At 38.3% G+C, this 7,500-nt stretch overlaps 1 protein-coding gene across 1 annotated transcript in view; it reads left to right on the top strand.

The window, feature by feature from the left end:
* The window catches only part of XPO1 (exportin 1), a 443,161-nt gene that overhangs the window by 75,144 nt on the left and 360,517 nt on the right, over positions 1 to 7,500 (top strand). The window lies entirely within an intron of this gene.

The raw sequence follows: 7,500 nt of genomic DNA, 5'->3' as shown, positions 1-7,500 counted from the left end.
TAGGCTTACTCTGTTCCTTCTATCCACAGGTCCCTGTGAGGAGCGGCTTCCTCTCATACCTGGTACAGTCTGGGTGCAGGTAAGTGCCATTTTACTTATATACACTTCTGGCACTACAGCACATAGCTGCACCATATTGGGCATTTCCTGTGGGTCAGGATTTTTTTAGGCAGGATGCAGGGTACTGTGTGGTGGTAGGAATAAAGGGGAACTTTATTATATATTAATGTTGGTGGCTCAGAAGCGCATACTGCTTATTTGTGTAGTCGCTATAATTTGGTGACTTTTGGTGATATAAGATGAAGCGGCAAGCCGTTTCTTCGCCTGTACATGGCGTGACGTCACTAAGGAGGTGTGTCTTCTCCTTACTAGCGTGCGGTTTCATTTGGCGCTTTTTGTTCAGGAGAATCAGTCTCACAGCTTAATTCAGCTCTTCCCCTCTCTGTCGCTCCCGTTCTACTGCAGATTTGGAATTTTCATCAGGGCATTCAGTGTTAGGAGGAGCAGGTAGGCACCCCAGCTTAGCGCCGAGGTGTAGAGTGCATAGCAGGTTATTATTAATTAACCTAATTTGCTGTTAAATAGTGTTTAACAGGTTTATTGCCTTAAGAGATTTTGTATTCATAGACTGTCGTTTTGTTTATTGAATTTTGAAAGGGACAGTACCTTTTTTTGTTATAAAAAGAAATAAAAGATTTTTTTTTTCTGGAAAAATTGTGCTTACATTTCTGGGGCAAGATGGACTTGGAGTCTAGGCGTACTGTAGAGTGCAAATTTTGTTTGGATGCCCAAGTAGAACCCCTTTTTTGCAGTTCTTGTATTGATAGAACTTGTGTGTGTACATATATATATATATATATATATGTGTGTGTGAGATCATAAAGAGGATTTTAGGACCATTTGTTCTCTAATTGCACAGCTGAAATAGTCATTTCTTTTTAGAATTATCTAAAGAATATCCTGATAGCTGGACCTGGGGCTTTTTAGAGTCTATAATTAACCTATATAAATCAGATATTCGTTAAGGGCGTCATTTGCACTACTGCTAATTTGATGAACACATCGGGTGAACCAATGACAAGAGGCGTATATGTGCAACCATCAATCAGCAGGAGAGAAAGAGGGAAGGAGAACTGACAGTGTGATTAAGACAAACAGAGGAACGTTAGTCAGCGTTTACGTTAAGAGGAAGGCTCTACTCTAACAGAGGAAAACGCTTTGAGACCGGGTCTCTTCCATCATTCACAACATATGATTGGGGATTTGGAAGTAAGTAGACTGTGAGACTTATTGTGGATAAGAAGTTTGGAGTGTCTACGCTGTTTATCTTTGAACATATTCTACTCAGACGGAAATTAACTCTGCTTTTGTTTTAATTCCATATGAACACTTATATCAATTTATTTTTTTAAGAATTTTTCCCCCCCCCCTGGTCTTTGTATTTACTATGGGTGACTAAGTGTATACATTATCCTGCAAACACGTCTGACGGCTTAATATTTATCAGACATAATATCAGGGAATCAAATTGTGTTTCACTTGTCATCTAGTGTTAACCTCCATTAATCGCTTTCTCTAACTTGCAACAACTTTTTGTGTGATATGAATCACTGTGCTTAGACGTATTAGTCTACATATACTGTGTATAATCCTACTTTTAGTCTGAAGGCTTAATGGTAATCAGACATAACATCAGGGAATCATATTACGTTCCACTCGTTATCTGGTGTTAGCCTCCAATATTCATCTTCTCTGACTTGCAAATTTTATGTGTGATATGAATCACTGTGAATAGAAGTATAAGTCTATATATACTGTGTATTATCCTACTTTCAGTATAGGCACTTTTTTTTTTTACAAATTATCCTTAAGACAATCAGGGTGCAGCGCTGTTTAGTTCACTTTCCCTTCTTTTCCATTTCCAGTATCCAGTGTGCCGACATTAGGGGGTCATTTCTACACACCTTTTTTAGTTTACTCCAGCAGCTCTTCCCTGTATATTTTGAACGAACTCCCTTACGCCTCCAGTCCAGTTTTTGCTTTTTGCAATTACTGTTCCTCCCAAATTAATTTATATATATATATATATATATATATATATATATATATATATATATATATATATACACACACAAACAAAGAGGTATCAGCGCACATCCATTTTCAAAAGCACAACCTGTTGTGCTTTTGAAAATGGATGTGCGCTGATACCTCTTTGTTTGTGTAATTACTGGGTCATATTGGCAGCACTCCCAGATGTTGATTTAAACTTTTTGTAAGGTGTGCTAAAAAACCAAATTTTGGATTTGTATTTAAAATTACCAGGGAGACTTACCATTTCCCATTGGTTTAAGCACCCCACCCAAGTTCAGGTGTGCTCATTACAGTGTTAAAGAGTTGTGAATAAAAAGCCAGGGAGTCTCATTCTATTATGAAGAGTAAAAGCAGGAATGTTTCAGCCCTCTGTGGCAAAAGGACTTAGAGTAGGACCAGTCTAATTGGGGCACCTTGTAAGTGGTGGCTGGCTAAGCAAAGTATGGTCATATTGTGTGACTAAGTTCCCAATATTATTTAAAAAAGAATAGTTGTCTGTTGATGTATATGCAGGCAATTTTTTGCAGCAGTCAAAAATATGTTGTGCTTTTGAAAATGGATGTGCGCTGATACCTCTTTGTTTGTGTAATTACTGGGTCATATTGGCAGCACTCCCAGATGTTGATTTAAACTTTTTGTAAGGTGTGCTAAAAAAACAAATTTATTATTTTTATATATATATATATAATAACAAATATCAGAGGGAACGCAATTGCTGTAAAAGAGCTTATATATGAAAAACCGACAGTGAAACTTCTAGTTCTGTCAGTATTTTAATTGTAATGGTGCAGACCCTTACAAATTATTTATCATGGTTAAGAAAGAGGAGAGAGAAATCTAGGAGTGTAATCCTAGTTAAGAAAAGACAGGGATTTCAGCACTCTTTTTAGAAAATAAAGCTCATAAGACCAACATATGTTTTTAAACAGTGAATTCTTTAATCCAATTGTGAACAGAGAAATCTTCCAGCTATATGTACGCCACTCCCCCAGTGGAAAGGACTCAACACTTATAGTATTCGTTAAAGGGAGTTTGAAAAGAAAGCAAAATTTACTTCTAAATATACTAGAGTTAGTAATATAAACCTGACCGGTCAGGGGTGCGCATTTAGTACATGGAAAACAGCCAAACACTACATAAATTTGTAGATTGACACCTATATATAACCTCTACACCCTGCTGCTCACAGAACCCCTTTTAAAGAGGTATAACCTGGGCAGGTATGAAAGAATGGGATCTAAGAGGTTAACTAAGGGTATCAGGAACAGAAGCAGGTCACAGCTTATTATCGTAATTACAATATGGTATGCAATGAATAGCGTATAGTGGTATACAGGCATGAAATGTAAAGCCTTAAATTCGAGACTCACTACACCCAGCTGCTCACAGTACTCCAATTAAGGAGAGTATAATACCGGGCAGTACAATAAGTGGTAATATCTACCAGGATCTAAGTGATCTCTAAGTTAGGCTTTATTTACACTCAACAAAACACATTTAAGCGACTTTTTGCAATAAATACAGACAGTATGTGCCCTTATTATGCTTTTTGGTATTTTGTTAGTTCGTCATGCAAAGCTTTGCTGTAGAAAGGAATAAGCAGAAGTGTAGAGTTGTAGCATAAAGCACACTGCATGATATCTTCTTAATAGTGCTGTGATCGTGGAAATGCTGACATATAAAGCTGCATGCAAGGAAACATTGTAGCAAGCAGAAGAGAAAGCAATTCAAATGCTGTTTGTTAGAAGTTCAGCTTAGCGTATGTAAAGCAATGTTGCTATTCTTGGCAGCTATTGTAACAGTACCCATAGATTTCTTTGTAAGTGTATTCCTCACACAGCAATCAGACAATGCAGTTTTCACAGGTAACCATATTATTATTCGACCGTAGTACAGTTCATATTAGTGAACCCTACTGTGACACATACGACCTTGCTTTATTCATTCAGACGTATCACTGTGGCATAGTGTGTCCTAGTCGTTTCTCCGATCCTCAGAATGCCGTTGTTACACTTCTGTATATTGCACCGCAGGTACCATCTACCATGCGGTTAGGAGGCTGTGTTTGTGACGTGCACCACGTAGGCCGGTCGGCTTAGCCAATGCCGACGCGCGTTTCACCCGCAGGGCTGTTAAACACACCGGGCTTCGTCAGGGCGGTATATTGAATGGACTCCTTCAGTCCTATTTTTATAGTATTTTGTGAGAGCGCCCCTGCTGGAGGTGAAAATACAATGCATATCTAGTTGAACACAAACATGAAATTAAAAGCAACTAAATGGAAACAGACACCAATTTGGAAATGTGCTGTACTTAAAAGCAAAAAGGTAACTCTAGAATTTATATCCTTTTAGCTGAATAACATATCTTAGTATATATCACATATTTTCCCTTATTCATATACTATATTTTGATTACAATGTTTTAAAATACAAGTCAAAAAAAATGTTTTTTAGAGCAGGGCTTTCATGGAATTCATTTTGTCCTATAGAAAACAGGCCATATCGAGTTTATCATTTAAACCATCAGGCAGTTGGGTCCCCAACTCAAAGATCCATCTGCATTCTTTTTGCAAGAGGACCTTGTCGTTGTCGCCCCCTCTGCCATTGGTGATTCCTCTATCTATACAGATGAATTTCAGAGAATCAGGATTACAATCATGTACCAGTTCATAATGTTTTGCGACATTGCTCTTCTGGTTTTTGTTTTTTTACATCGTCTCGATGCTCAGTAATTCGGTCTTTTATGGCTCTCCTCGTTTTGCCCACATAAAAACGTGGGCAGTTACAGGAGAGTAGATAGATCACTCCTTCAGTATTGCAATTAGTAAAGTGTTTTAACTTGTATCTCTTCCCTGAACGGGTGCCAAAATCTTTAGTTTTTACCATAAATTTGCATGCCACACAACGACCACAAGGGTGGTTGCCTGATGACCTATGTCTTGTCAGCCAGTCTGTCTGTCTCTGTTCAGACCTATATTGACTTCTTACTAGCTTATCCTTCAGATTGCTAGCTCGTCTTGCAGTAATATTCGGATAGGCTCCAACTTCTTTTGATACTCCCACATCACTCACAAGAATTTTCCAATTCTTGGCCAGGATCTCCTTTAAAGCATTCCAATGACAGTTATAATCTGTGATTAGCCTTATTTTTGAATCTATTGGTTTTTCTTTCTGTGCAAGAAGTGAGTTTCTATTTGTATGTGCAGCATTGCTGAATGCCTTCTTTACATTTCGCTTAGAATATCCTCTATCTAAGAACCTTTTTTGCATCTCTACGCCATGCTTTAGGAACCTTTCTTTTGTCGAGCAATTTCTACGAAGCCGCAGAAATTGCCCTTTTGGAATGCCTTTTATCAAGTGTGTTGGGTGGTGACTTGAAGCTAAGAGGAGACTGTTAGTAGCAGTACTCTTCCGAAAGTTTTCAGTCACTAACATTCCTTGTTCAATTTTTACATTGACATCGAGGAACGAAATTTCCTCCTTACTATATTGCAGGGTTAGTGAAATGTTGCTATTATTTATGTTGAGGGTTCGAACAAATTCTTTTAGAATGTTCTCTGATCCCTCCCAGATTAGGAAGACATCATCCACGTATCTTATCCACATGTGGATGTTTTCTTCAAAAAGAGGGTTTTGGAACACTTCATCCATTTCCCACTTTCCCAGATGTAGGCACGCATACGTTGGGGCACATGTGGCACCCATTGCAGTGCCTCTTTTTTGCTTGTATATTTTATTATCAAACATAAATATGTTGTTATTAAGCACAAATGTTAATAGTTCCACCACAAAATCTGTGTGGTTTTGAACATTAGTGCCTCTTGTCATGAGAAAGTGCTTGCACGCTTCTATTCCCACTTCATGTGGGATGGATGAGTATAAACCCTCAACATCTAAACATACCAACCAAGCTTCCTGAGGAACCGATAGTCCATCTACTTTCCTGAGGAAGTCTGCAGTATCTAGTATGAAGGATGGCATGGTATTCAGAAATGGTCTTAGAAAGTGGTCAATATAGTTCCCCAGATTTTCTGTGAGGCTGCCTATTCCTGCAATTATTGGACGGCCTGGAGGATTAGTGGAGTTTTTATGTATTTTGGGGATGCAGTAAAATACTGGCATCACTGGATGTTCAGGGTAAAGATATTTAAATTCTGTTGCAGTAATGATTTTCCTCTCTTTTGCACTCTTTAGCATATTAAAGAGGGAAAACTGCAGAGAGGAGGTAGGATTGAAGGTTAGACATTGATATTGGGTTCTGTCTAAAAGTTGGCGTTTAGCCTCAAGGACATACATACTTTCGTCCCATAGGACTAAGTTACCGCCCTTGTCCGCCTGTTTTATGATCAGTCCTTTAGCACTCATCAATTCTCCAAGCGCTTTTCTTTCTGACTTGCTTAGATTATCATTTACTAATCCAGTGAAGGAAAGATTCGCCACTTCTCTCTCTACCTGCCTCACAAAGATGTTAACAGCAGGTACCATCGATAATTGTGGCATATATTTAGATTTTGCTTTAAAATTAGTTTTAATCGTTTTACATTCACTGGTATCAATGGCTTGTGAGGGATCATATTGACTCCCTTCGTTTTCAGCCAGTAGAACTTGGAGATCTATAATTGAGGCATTATCTTCCATAGTAAGAGATACATCTTCCACTAGATGTCTGCTCTTTCCTTTCATTATCTGCGACAGGACTACCCGTCTAGCAAAAAGATGAAGGTCCTTGATAAAGTTAAATTTGTCAAGGGTGTTTGTAGGACAGAATGATAAGCCTTTTTTAAGGACCTCAACATGAGATGTGCCCCAACGTATGCGTGCCTACATCTGGGAAAGTGGGAAATGGATGAAGTGTTCCAAAACCCTCTTTTTGAAGAAAACATCCACATGTGGATAAGATACGTGGATGATGTCTTCCTAATCTGGGAGGGATCAGAGAACATTCTAAAAGAATTTGTTCGAACCCTCAACATAAATAATAGCAACATTTCACTAACCCTGCAATATAGTAAGGAGGAAATTTCGTTCCTCGATGTCAATGTAAAAATTGAACAAGGAATGTTAGTGACTGAAAACTTTCGGAAGAGTACTGCTACTAACAGTCTCCTCTTAGCTTCAAGTCACCACCCAACACACTTGATAAAAGGCATTCCAAAAGGGCAATTTCTGCGGCTTCGTAGAAATTGCTCGACAAAAGAAAGGTTCCTAAAGCATGGCGTAGAGATGCAAAAAAGGTTCTTAGATAGAGGATATTCTAAGCGAAATGTAAAGAAGGCATTCAGCAATGCTGCACATACAAATAGAAACTCACTTCTTGCACAGAAAGAAAAACCAATAGATTCAAAAATAAGGCTAATCACAGATTATAACTGTCATTGGAATGCTTTAAAGGAGATCCTGGCCA

The sequence above is a fragment of the Bombina bombina genome, chromosome 4 (assembly GCF_027579735.1).
Source record: "Bombina bombina isolate aBomBom1 chromosome 4, aBomBom1.pri, whole genome shotgun sequence".
Classification (NCBI taxonomy): Eukaryota; Metazoa; Chordata; class Amphibia; order Anura; family Bombinatoridae; genus Bombina; species Bombina bombina.
Note: the sequence above shows the minus strand (reverse complement) of the source record. Positions and strands in the feature narration are given on the sequence as shown.